This window comes from Hyperolius riggenbachi, chromosome 12 (assembly GCF_040937935.1).
Source record: "Hyperolius riggenbachi isolate aHypRig1 chromosome 12, aHypRig1.pri, whole genome shotgun sequence".
Lineage (NCBI taxonomy): Eukaryota > Metazoa > Chordata > Amphibia > Anura > Hyperoliidae > Hyperolius > Hyperolius riggenbachi.
In genome coordinates this window covers 137,160,190-137,173,607 of record NC_090657.1, presented here as the reverse complement: position 1 = coordinate 137,173,607, position 13,418 = coordinate 137,160,190, and positions in this window count along the sequence as shown.

The following is a 13,418-nucleotide window of genomic DNA, read 5'->3' as shown; positions in this document are numbered from 1 at the left end:
AATCACAGATTTCCACTGGTCTAATGTCCATTCCTTGTGTTCTTTAGCCCAGACACGTCTCTTCTGCTTGTTGCCTGTCCTTAGCAGTGGTTTCCTAGCAGATATTCTACCGTGAAGGCCTGATTTACACAGTCTCCTCTTAACAGTTGTTCTAGAGATGTGTCTGCTGCTAGAACTCCGTGTGGCATTGACCTGGTCTCTATTCTGAGCTGCTGTTAACCTGCGATTTCTGAGGCTGGTGACTCGGGTGAACTTATCCTCCACAGCAGAGGTGACTCTTGGTCTTCCTTTCCTGGGGCGGTCCGCATGTGAGCCAGTTTCTTTGTAGCATTTGATGGTTTTTGAGACTGCACTTGGGGACACTTTCAAAGTTTTCCCAATTTTTCGGACTGACTGACCATCATTTCTTAAAGTAATGATGGCCACTTGTTTTTCTTTACTTAGCTGCTTTTTTTCTTGCCATAATACAAATTCTAACAATCTATTCAGTAGGACTATCAGCTGTGTATCCACCTGACTTCTCCACAACGCAACTGATGGTCCCAACCCCATTTATAAGGCAAGAAATCCCACTTATTAAACCTGACAGGGCACACCTGAGAAGTGAAAACCATTTCAGGTGACTACCTCTTGAAGCTCATCAAGAGAATGCCAAGAGTGTGCAAAGCAGTAATCAAAGCAAAAGGTGGCTACTTTGAACAACCTAGAATATGACATATTTTCAGTTCGTTCACACTTTTTGGTTATGTACTATACTTCCACATGTGTTAATTCATAGTTTGGATGCCTTCAGTGTGAATCTACATAGTCATGAAAATAAAGAAAACTCTTTGAATGAGAAGGTGTGTCCAAACTTTTGGTCGGTACTGTATATGCATAATAAATAATTTTCCATGTGGGTGGTAGGATCGCCGACTCGTCCAGTACGGTTCATTGGTTTAGTAGTATGATTATATTGATAGTTTATTTTTCTTTCTCTTTGATTCATTTTAACAGGCGCTGTAGCACTAAAGACTATTTTTGGGGGGTTTCTGTTGTAAATCCTTTTCATTAGTGTTTGCCTGTATATGATAGTGCTTGTACTGCTTGTAATTGACTGTCTTTTGATGTGCTCTAAAATTTATTTTGTGCAATACAAGTCCAGTATGTAGCCTCTTCGGCCTGGGCTGAATTTTCATGTATAATTATGTAATACATCTGATATGGCCAACTTGCATTGTGGGATTTTTGTTTCAAGGAAGTTGTGCCTACAGTGCCAGGCTGAGGCAGAGGTGAAAAAGACAGCAGCTTTAGGTGCAACCGTAAGGAAAAATTAGAGGGGTACATTAGAACCAATGCAGTCCTAATTGGGAAAAATTGCACAACAGAGACATGCTTCGTCCCACACAGTACAACTGCATGCTCATTCTGACCAGAATGAGTCACTGTGGCTTACAAATGGTATCAGTGCTGGTGATACAAGGAGTAGGTAGCACTCAGGAGTAGGTAGCAAGGAGTAGAAAAAGAATCTAAGGGACCGTCTACTTACAGTATCAAAAGTTTATTAAAAAAAGACCAAAAATAGATAGCACATTGCATTCCCTTATCCCCCCCTAAAATGTGCTATCTATTTTTGGTCTTTTTTCAATAAACTTTTGATACTGTAAGTAGACGGTCCCTTAGATTCTTTTTCTACAGTACGCATTGTAAGGGAAACGGCTCCCCAATTTTTGGGTTACAGTCCGGTTATTACTTCTAGCGCTCCCCAATTCTTTTTTTCGTAGGTAGCAAGGAGTCAGGATATACAGGCAGGGGCGTAGTAATAGCCATAGCCAGGGGAGCCTTGAGGCATAGGCAGTACAGGCCATTGCCTGGAGTGCCATTGGTCCTGGGGGCGCCATGTTGCTGGATTAAGCCCCTCCCCCTGAATGAAGCCCCACCCTCTGACTAATCCCCACCTCCATGGGTGTTCTGTTACTTACTTCTGCTGCATCTACTTAGCATAAGTTGCAGGCAGCTGCCTCTGTGTCTCTCTGTACCTTGTGCATCCTCCCCCCCCCTCCTGTCCCTTTTGTGCCTCCTTCAGTCCCTTGTGCCATGTCTGACCCCCTGTTTGTCCTTCTGTCTCCCTTTAGCTTCCTTACTCCTTTTGTGACTCCTTCAGTCCCCCTGTGCCACCTCTGCCTCTTTCTGTGCCCCTTTGTGCCTCCTTCTGTCCCGCTGTGCTTCCTTATATCCCCTTGTGCTTTTTTTTGTCCCGTTGTGCTACCTCTGCCCCCTTGATCCTCCTTCCATCCCACTCTGTCTCCTTCTGTCCTCATGTGCCTCCCTCTGTCTCCCTTTGTACCTCATTCTGTCTCCATTTGCCTCTTCAGTCCCCATGTGCCATCTCTGTCCCCTGCACCTTCCTCTGTCCCCCTGTGCCTCCTTCCAGCGGCGGCTCCAGCTTCAGATTTTTGGGGGGGCTCAAAAGGGGCACAGTGGCTGGCAGGCGGGGCTCATGGGAGAAATTACGCGCCGTGGTGAAAATGGGCATGGTCATGATGTCATGTGGGCGGGGCTAACTAATGTAGTTATACCAGCTAATGTAGTTACATGAAAAAATGAAGTAAATGCACATAATGACAGACAGCGTTTCCCCATTAAATGCACATGATGAGAGACCGCGTTTCACCAGTAAATGCACGTAATGAGAGTCAGCGTTTCACCAGTAAATGCACATAAGAGACAGTGTTCCACCAGTAAATGCAAGTAATGACAGACCGCCTTTCACCAGTAAAGTCACGTAATGAGAGACAGCGTTTCACCAGTAAATGCATGCAATGACAGACAGCCTTTCACCAGTAAATGCACATAATGACAGTGTTTCACCAGTAAATGCACATAATAACAGACAGCGTTTCATCAGTAAATGCGCGTAATGACAGACAGCCTTTCACCAGTAAATGCACGTAATGACAGACAGCCTTTCACCAGTAAATGCACGTAATGACAGACAGCGTTTCACCAGTAAATGCATGCAATGAGAGACAGCCTTTCACCAGTAAATGCACATAATGACAGACAACGTTTACCCAGTAAATGCATGTAATGACAGACAGCGTTTCACCAGTAAATGCATACAATGAGAGACAGCCTTTCACCAGTAAATGCACATAATGACAGACAGCGTTTCACCAGTAAATGCATGCAATGAGAGACAGCCTTTCACCAGTAAATGCACATAATGACAGACAGCGTTTACCCAGTAAATGCATGCAATGAGAGACAGCCTTTCACCAGTAAATGCACATAATGACAGGCAGAATTTCACCAGTAAATGCATGCAATGAGAGACAGCCTTTCACCAGTAAATACACATAATGACAGACAGCGTTTCACCAGTAAATGCATGCAATGAGAGACAGCCTTTCACCAGTAAATGCACATAATGACAGACAGCGTTTCACCAGTAAATGCATGCAATGAGAGACAGCCTTTCACCAGTAAATGCACATAATGACAGACAGCGTTTCACCAGTAAATGCATGTAATGAGATACAGCCTTTCACCAGTAAATGCACATAATGACAGACAGCGTTTCACCAGTAAATGCATGCAATGAGAGACAGCCTTTCACCAGTAAATGCACATAATGACAGACAGCATTTACCCAGTAAATGCATGTAATGAGATACAGCCTTTCCCCAGTAAATGCATGTAAGGAGAGACAGTGGTGTAAGTGGGCCTGCCGGGGAAGTTTGAGCACCACCGTAGTTTCCCCCCAAAACACACGTAATCTGGCAGCACTCCAAAGGTAGCCATACATCAGGTGATGATGGGCAGATTCAATCAAGAGACAAATCTCTCTCTAATTCAATCTAATTAGAAAGAGATCAGTTAGCTGCACATGCACTGCAGGCCAATTCCCGATCGATTTTATGCTGATATCGATTGGGAATCAACCTTGTGACACCACAACCACCGCCTTGACGCTGACACCCCCCTCCTCTTCCTGTTGCACTATACTTTACCTGTCTGTGTCTGCTGCGGGCTTCGTCCGAAATCTGCATACACGTGCCCCAGGTGGTTGCCGCAGTAACATAGTCAAATGTATGCAGATTGTGGATGGAGCCAGCTGCGGACACATTAAGAATAGTACACATTTGACTTTAGAGGGGACAGTGCTGGGGGTTTTGTCACTCGTCCTGATATTGCTCGCGGTTACAGCTGCACACCTGATCAACCACGACGGTCCGACATCTTTCATCATGTCCGATCAATACATGCCACCAATTTCGGCCCGAAATCGGTTGCATCATCGTTCACGCATTCTCTTAGCAGCACTGATTTTCATCCGATTTGATAATTAAGTCGGATGGTTGATCGGCCACAAAGTCGATAAATGTATGGCCACCTTAAAGTGGACCTTAAGATTGAATAAAAACAAAGAGATTCACTTACCTGGGGCCTCTGTTAGCCCCCTGCAGCCATCCTGGGCCCACACATACCTGAACTGATCCTCTGGTCCCCCGCCAGGCGCAGTTTGTACTAGTTCGCAGACGCAGTACAGGTTTTCTGATACTGCACCTATGCAACACACTGCCGGCCACAGGAGCACAAACAAGGATGCGTACGGCCAGAGCTGCACAGGCACAGTGGCCGTTGACTTGTAAGTCGGCGGTGAATAAACCGGGCTGCGGTGGGGGACCGGAAGGATCTTTGACAGGACGTCTGCAGGAGGCTGGGAGAAGCTTCAGGTAACGTGAATCTTTATATTTCCCAGTCTTCAGTTGTGTTTTAAAGGGATACTGTAGGGGGGTCAGGGGAAAATGAGCTGAACTTACCCGGGGCTTCTAATGGTCCCCCGCAGACATCCTGTGCCCGCGCAGCCGCTCACCGATGCTCCGGCCCCGCCTCCGGTTCACTTCTGGAATTTCTGACTTTAAAGTCAGAAAACCACTGCGCCTGCGTTGCCGTGTCCTCGATCCCGCTGATGTCATCAAGAGCGAACAGCGCAGGCCCAGTATGGTCTGTGTCTGCGCAGTACACTCCTGGTGACATCAGCGGGAGCGAGGACACGGCAACGCAGGCACAGTGGTTTTCTGACTTTAAAGTCAGAAATTCCAGAAGTGAACCGGAGGCGGGGCCGGAGCATTGAGGAGTGGCTGTGCCAACACAGGATGTCTGCGGGGGACCATTAGAAGCCCCGGGTAAGTTCAGCTCATTTTCCCCCGACCCCCCCTACAGTATCCCTTTAAGTGTGGAGAGGAGGTAAAACGAATGAGTTAAACTGACCCCATTCATGGCTGGTCAGCAGGAGGATATCAGTGCACATCATAAGGCTCCCTTCCCCCATTATTACATTCTGTGTGCTCATAAGAGTCTCCAGGCAGACCTAATTGATAAGTGAATGCTGGCAAGGTGGGGGGATTGTGGGGGATGATGAGGAAGGAGAGGAGAGACACTCTCAGAGAGGGAAAGACAGTTCCCCCTGCTCGCAGCACCTGGGTCAGAGCTGCAGTTGGGGGCTGGGAGAAGGTACACAGGCAGCAACTACAGACAATGAATGTGAGACTGTCAGCCCAAACCTTTCTGTGGTGATTCATTGCTGGGCTTGACTGGCTGCTTTGGCTGCTGTCACTTGTATGGCACGGCTAGCTACATTTTCCTGCAGGCTACCTCGTTCTCCAGTAGTACTAGTCTCAGTCTGTGTCTCGTGTGCTGGAGAAAGGGGGTGGAGCTGGAGCCCGGCTGACAGGAAGATAGAGGCTGAGAGGAGGAAAAGCTGGGCTGCAGTTGGATGCCTGAGCTGAGGGGCGGGACTGGAGTCTCTCCCTCTGTCAGCTAGCTCTGTCTCCATTAGCTGTGTGGCAATGATGCCCCGGCTGGCGGCCCCGCCCCCCGCTGTAACATTTTTACGAATGCTGACCATACTGTTATGGATTGTACGGGCAGGGGGGCTTTTGTGGGGGCTGGCAGCTTGTGAGCTGGGGCTTAAGCCTGGGTAAGCCCCAGTGTAGCGCCGCCACTGCCTCCTTCTGTCCCTCTTTGTGCATCCTTCTGTTCCGCAGAGGCGCTCAGTGTTGATGATACTGGCAGATGCTGTTTGCTCCTATCTGTTATTGCCTGATGGAGCAGGTTTGTATCCCGTGAAACGCGTTGCACTTTATTTGGAGTATCCAATAAAATTGTTTTGACTGAAAATCCACAGTCGTGTGTTCTGCTTGGAGGGGGTGAGTCCACCACTGCCTCCTCTATTACCAAGATGGGTTTTTAAGTTCTTTTAGTGTTTTTTATCCTATTGGCGCCTCTGTTATCCTATTATCTACATCAAGTCCACCCTTGGTGGAGGGTTGTACCCTTCCTTCTTCAACTACAGAGAGCGACTTTTTAATCCTGAGTGGGGTCAGGACAATCTCCCCACCTGCTTTGACAGTGGTTGCCTACTTGGTAACCCTGGTTTGTGAGTATTAAATTAATATTATTACTCTATCAATTATACCTTACCAGTACATACTACACTATATTGGGCTCTTGGTGTTCTCTCTTTTTCTGTTCCGCTTTGTGCCTCCTACTGTCTTACTTTGCCTCCTTCTGCCCCACATTGTGCTTTTTTCTGTCCCCCATTGTGCATTCGTTTGCCCCCTTTGTGCCACCTTCTTTCCCTGTATGCCTCCTTTAGTCCCCCTGTGCCTCCTTTTGTCCCCCTTTGTGCCTCAATCTGTCCCCCTGTACCTCCTGCTGCCCCTCTGTGTACCTACTTCTGTCCCCCTGTGTGCCTCCTTCTGTCCTCTTGTGCCTCCTTCTGTCCTCTTTTGTGACTTATTCTGACCCTTGTGCCTCCTTCTATCCCCCTGTGCATCCCTTTGTCCCCCTGTGTGTCTTCTTCTGTCCCACTTTGTGCCTCTTTCTGTCCCCCTTTGTGCCTGATGAAAGTGGGGCCCTGCCTATTTGTATTTTTATGGTGAAACGCTGCCGCATTTACGTGTATTTGTCTGGTGAAATGCTGCCACAATAAGTGTAATTTCTTGTGAAACATTGCCGCATTACGATTATTTTCAGATGAAACACTGCTGCATCACCATTATTTTCTGGTATAACGCTGACCCATTTGGATTGTTTTCGGGTGAAAAGCTTCCGCATTATAATTATTTTCATGGTGGGGGCGTGCTGGGGGGGGGCGCCACAAGTTATCTCGCCTGGAGTGACAAAATGGCTAGAGGCGCCCCTGGCCATAGCAGCTGCTATGGGGCCCTGGATCAGGGGTTTGACTTGATGTATTCACTATTAACTTTCTTGTCATTCTCCTTCCTCTCACTTTGTCTCAGTGCCCATGGACTATATGCATTGACGATAACATGAGAATGTAAATTGCCCAATTAACTCATATCCATATGGTAGGGGCAGGTGGCATTGCTCAAGTGCCTTCGTCTGAAGGGACCCCATAATCTCTAGCTATGACACTGTATACAGGACAGTACCTTGATGAACTGCCAGAAGATTTTGCGCCTCTGAGATGCACAGCAGCTTTGAGAACTCATTAATGCTAATGAGGCCAGTTTAGAGAGTTCAAATCCAAGGAGCAACCTAACACTGGCTGAGCTGAAGTGCTGTGGTACCCTGTAGTACTAAGTGCCTGCTTCTCCACCAATCTGATGCTCTTTCTTATTTGTGAGTAGGCTGCGGGTAGAATTGGTGACAGCCTCAGAGCGTGAGGTCATTGCATGCATGGCTACACTAACACACAGCAATGCACAGGGAGGAGAAAGAGGCTGTGAAAGCCCTCTGAAGACATGGGACTAATCTGCTCAAATGCTGCCTCCACAGTCTACTCTGGGGTGGTGAAGGTTGGGGTGTTGGGTACTCTTTAAAAGGGAACCCGAGGTGAGAGGGATATGGAGGCTGACATGTTTATTACCTTTCAAATAATGCACATTGCCTGGCTGTCCTGCTGATCCTCTGCCTTTAATGCTAGGTACACACGATGCATTTTTTTCAGTCGATTTTCCGTTCAAACAATTTGTTTTTCCGCTCGATTTCCCGCTCGATTCTCTTATCTTTTCTTATCAATTTCCATTCACTTCTATGAGAAATCCAGAGGTAAAACGATCGAAAGTAATATCGGACATGTCAGAAATTATCTATCGAATGCAAAAACGTATCATGTGTTACCTAGCATAATACTTTAAGTTATAGACCCCAAAGAAGCATGTAGACAGGTGAGGACTGGGACCTTTTGGCCTGGGGGACAACACAAACTAGAGGCCCGTTTCACGGCATCCCCAGCCCTAAGCCATATCTTTCTTGTGTGCAAATCTTCAAATTGTAATGACTAACAGCCCCAGCCACACACACACACACACACACACACTATGTACCTGATGCCTAACCCCATTTCTCCGCACAATCTACCTGTCTGTGTCTGATGCCTAACCTTAAAGGAGTTATCAGGCTTTTTTTTTTTTTTATGAAAATAAGTGCTACTTACCCAGGGCTCGTCCAGCCCCAAGCTCCCAGCATGTCCCTTGCCGCAGCTCTGCAGTCAGCTGTTTGCTGCCTCCCAGCCACCGGCGATTACGTCAGGCCGACTGCGCCTGTACGAGCGGCGCTGTCAATCACCGCCACATGGACCAGAGCGTACTGTGCAGACGCAGAACTACTGCGCCTGCGCAGTACACTCCGGTCCACGTGGCCGTGATTGACTGTGCTGCTCGCACAGGCGCAGTACAGGCCGACATCCAGGTCGGACTGGTGCCATCGCCGAGGACTGGGAGGCAGCGGCAGCGAATGGCTGACTGTGGAGCTGCGGTGAGGGACATGCTGGGAGCGTGGGGCTGGAGGAAGCCCTGGGTAAGTAGCACTTATTTCATTAAAAATGCCTGATAACTCCTTTAAACAACCCCCCCCCCCCACACACACACACACACAAACCTACCTACCTGGTGATGCCTAATACCACTCCTGCCCACCCACCATACAAACTACGTGTCTGACACCTACCCCCCCACCCCCTCCAACTACCTGTTTGACAGTGCCTAACTGCCTGCCTCCCCCCTCCCCTGCCGCCAATCACACCACAAGAAGAAAAAACGTTCCCCCTCAGGCCAGGGTCAGAATGGGGATGATTATCACACACAAAAAACTCAGAGGGCACTGGCCTGGGCAGAGAATTGAATTTGACAGCAGTAGCAGGCAGGCAGCAAAGTGTGAGTAACTCAGTGACAAGAAGGGAGAAGAAGTACAGAAACAAAATTTATAAAAACCACCTTCTCCTCTGGCAACCTGGACCCGACCTCCTCTATCCTCCTGTCTCCTCAGTCCTACACCTCCTCCTCCTCCACAGCAGCAAGCAGCTATAGGTGGCATCTCCGACTCCCAGCCCCCAGAGTGTCCGACTCCTCCAGCCAGGACAACCAGCCAGCCACTCGTAGCCGCAGCTCCAGGCCCCCAGCCCCCCCAGCACAGAAAGCTGAAGAGTGAGACAGCTCACTCCGATGACACTGCAGGCACAGCAGCACGTTGCGGGCGGCAATGACTCCAGGCGGGGGGCGGAGTCAAGCCGGGTCAACCCACCGGGCCGGAGAGGACCTAAGCTATTTGTGTCCTTGTGTCGCTCACATCCACCGCAGGCACAGCCACGCACAAGAGCACACCACGGCCGGCCGCCTCAGCCCCTTCTCTGAAGGGATACTTCAACTTGCCGGGAAATATCGCGCGAGGTTGCGATCCCCACTGCGAACCTGTCACCTGTGGTATGTCTGCGGCCGCTGCGTATAGCAGCGGCCGGCCCTAATTACTTAAGATTCGGGCGACCCGGGGGGCAATTGCCCCCCGTCCCCCTGGGCCAGTCCTCCCCTGCATGTAGATCAGATGTCTATTGCAAATCTGACAAGATAGCTGCAGGTGTGTGAAATTTAGACCCTACTAACCAGAAAGATCAGCAGGACTGCCAGGCCACTGCCATTGTTTAAAAGGAAATCAATATGGCAGCTTCCATAGGTCTCACACCTTGGGTTCCTTTTAAGCACATTTACAATCCTAATCTACCCAGTTTTAGTGATCATCATCCCTTTCTATGCTGCACAGTATGACAGTTTCACAAAAAAGATTGAGGACAAGACAAGAATAGTGCATCTTCTTCCTTATTACAAGTAATGACACACGCACGCACGCACGCACGCACGCACGCACGCACGCACGCACGCACGCACGCACACACACACACACACACACACACACACACACACACACACACACACACACACACACACACACACACACATACACACACACACGAACACAAAAAATCTCCTAACTTGCAAATTTCCATTTGCCCGGGAAGGGAAAGAAATGTATCCTATCACAGCCATGGGGGTAATAGTCACCCCTGCGATCCCTGCCCTCTGCCAAACTGCAAGTGCAGCCAATTATCAAAAATACCTCCCCATTCACTCCCAAAAAACATCCCCACCACCTTCTCCCGCCATGCAGAGTAGCAAGTTCCAGGAGTGTGTGTCATTTTTTTCTGCTTCCAGACGCTGCTTCACAGCAAAACACTCTCTGCTGCCATTCGCTAGCTCCCAATCATGTGACCTGCATGGAGTTCGGGGACCAAGGGGGCCCCATGCTATCATTTTTGCAGGGGGCCCTATTAAGTCTAGTTACGTCCCTGATCACAGCCCTTGGCTGCTGATCATATAGCTGGCAGCTGATTGTTTAATGAGAAACACCGACCAAAAATTTAACTTTATCCCAATCAGTAGCTGATACCACCTTTTACATGACAAATCTATTCCTTTTCACAAACAGACCATCAGGGGGCGCCTTTTGACTGATATTGTGGTGAAACCCCTCCCACAAGTAACCCCTCCCACAAGAAAAGTTCAAACTTTTGTAGGAAATAGCTGTTTACAGCTGTTTCCAACTGCCAAAAACTATGCAGCAGCTACATCACCTGCCTACAGTAAAATGTTCACTGGAGTTCCTCTTTAACCAGCAGTTAGAGGCTTTGATAGGCTACATGTAATCCTCTGCCTATATCAGTGGAGATTGGTAAGTAAAGAGATTTTTTTTTTTACAAATGATGCGTAACGTTACTTTAGAGCAACAGGGTACTTTATAGCAACAGGGTGTGCTTAGAAATCATAAAGCAGCACTGTCAACTATCATTTGGACTGTCTGGATTCGGACAGGCAGTCACATGTACAATGATTTAAGCTTAGCCTTTTCCCTGTATTAATATGGACTGACATGTACTGCTTCAGACTGGCACATATTTGGATCCGCATTGACAGGCACAACATGAAACAGTCTCAGACATACGCTGACAATTACATTCGTACAGATGGCAATATGATGCACTCTGTCCCCAACAAACAGCCTGGTTTTCTCATATTCATTTGTGTGTTGTTGCTGCTGAGTCTGAGTGCGGTCATGTACTGCTGAGGCAAGGTGTGTGGTTGTTTACTGCTGAATAAGAGAGTCCTGGCTGCCTGCTGCTGAGTAAGGGGTGTGTGGTCGTGTGTTGCTGATTTCAGATTTGTAGCATTCTTCGTGATCTCACAATATGGTGTCGGCTCTGTTTATGAAGGTGTGACACGAACTGTTCCAAAACATAGTTTACCTTAATAGAAAAAGGTCATATACCACAGATAAATACATAAAGGCAAAAAGGGAGACAGAGACAGGGAGAGAGACAAAGAAGAAAATAAAAATATTTTCCAAATAACTAAAGAACAAATTCCAGGAATGTGTCTTAGGTTTGGATGGGGGTGGGGTGAGGGGGGCAGGTATGGCTGACTAGGTCTCCACTGGAGAGATTTCAGCTTACTTCCTGTATTCAGAAACTCTAAAGAGGTGTGTGGCTTTAATATTAACAGTAAATCTGGGACAACTACAGCAGGAGAATTAATACCTCCAGCCCCTTTTAGTTTGTTGGCTCCCTCAGAGTCTGTCCAATCCCCTCCATTCTCCCACTGTCAACCCTGGTAGTCGCTAACTACTGTGCATGCCCTGTCCTGACAATGTGCCTCCTCAATTGCACTTTCATTGCTGAAAGAATTCTGCACCTGCGCCACTGGAGCGTGATAGAGCAGGCGCGCACACACACACAATAGTCCTCAACTGGCTCAGTCGGGTACTTTACTGGAGCAGCCAATGGCGGAATGGATGGGACCAGACAAACACAGAGGGAGCCCACAGACTACAGGGGGCTGGATGAAGCCACAGGTAAGTATAAATCCTTGAGCTGTATTTATCTTAGGTACACTTTAAGGCTAGGTTCACACTGGGGTGTTGTGTTCCCTGAAAACAGGATCACAAAGCAACAGAGGAGAAAAGATGCATTGTATGTTATTGTGGAGTACAATGCATACTGTAAAGCATACAGTATAAACAAAGTATGCTTCACTGCAACTGTTCATGTGCGCATTATGCGGTTCCCCATTGCATGCATCACGTTATGCTAACCGATTCCACCGCACTGCTAACACATTGATATGAATGTACCATTACAGTATATTTCTGACTCAATGCACCACAACATCCAAGTGTGAACGTAGCCGAAAACTGATGATTCCAGTGACACAAAATATGATACAACAATAAAGCTAGGGATTTTTACCTTTTAACACTCAACAATAATGTTTTACTTATAGCTGCCTCTACCACTCTTGATTTTTTTTTTTGCATTTGAATAATGTTTATTACATTATAACATAACACAGCATTAAATTGTTCACATACATCTTGATAGTATATGCATATGCATTCAAGAAATTCTTTATGTTAACAATCATAATTGGAATATGTAAAATAAGCCATGTAGCTCATTGAAGGACACCTGAGGTGAAAATAAACTAGTGAAATAAACAATTGTATCTATCCTCCTCCTCCTAAAAATGACTTTTTAAGATATTCTACAGTTTTATTTTATATTTAAATATACTTTTTAAGTTCTTACTGTTTTATTGAAGTATACCAGAGCTAAAATCTATGAACCATTGATCCTTTTTATGTCTTTCCTGCTCTCAGAAGCTATTTTCTGCTAGGAAAGAGTTTTATAGTTGTAATTTCTTATTAGTAAGGGTCACACTGTAGTCTGACCCAGTCCTGACTCAGACAGGAACTGCCACTTACATACCTGATGTTTAACTCTTTCAGGCAGAGAAAGAAAAAAAGTAGTTATTTGTGTGCTAGGCATTGTACATACACATGAGTATCTCATCATGTTACATGTCACCTCGGGTATCCTTTAAATGGATTGGTATCTTTTGAACAACAATACTGGTTAATGGGATCAGTTTTCAGGTTTTTTATGCCACAGAACCATAAAAGGAACACAATTTTTCATTGAATTGGTGTACGTGGCTGTACATGGGTATAATGGAGCCTACCAGCACACAGTGAATGCCTCTCACTGGGATGGGGACTCGCTCTATTGTGTGACAATTCAGGGC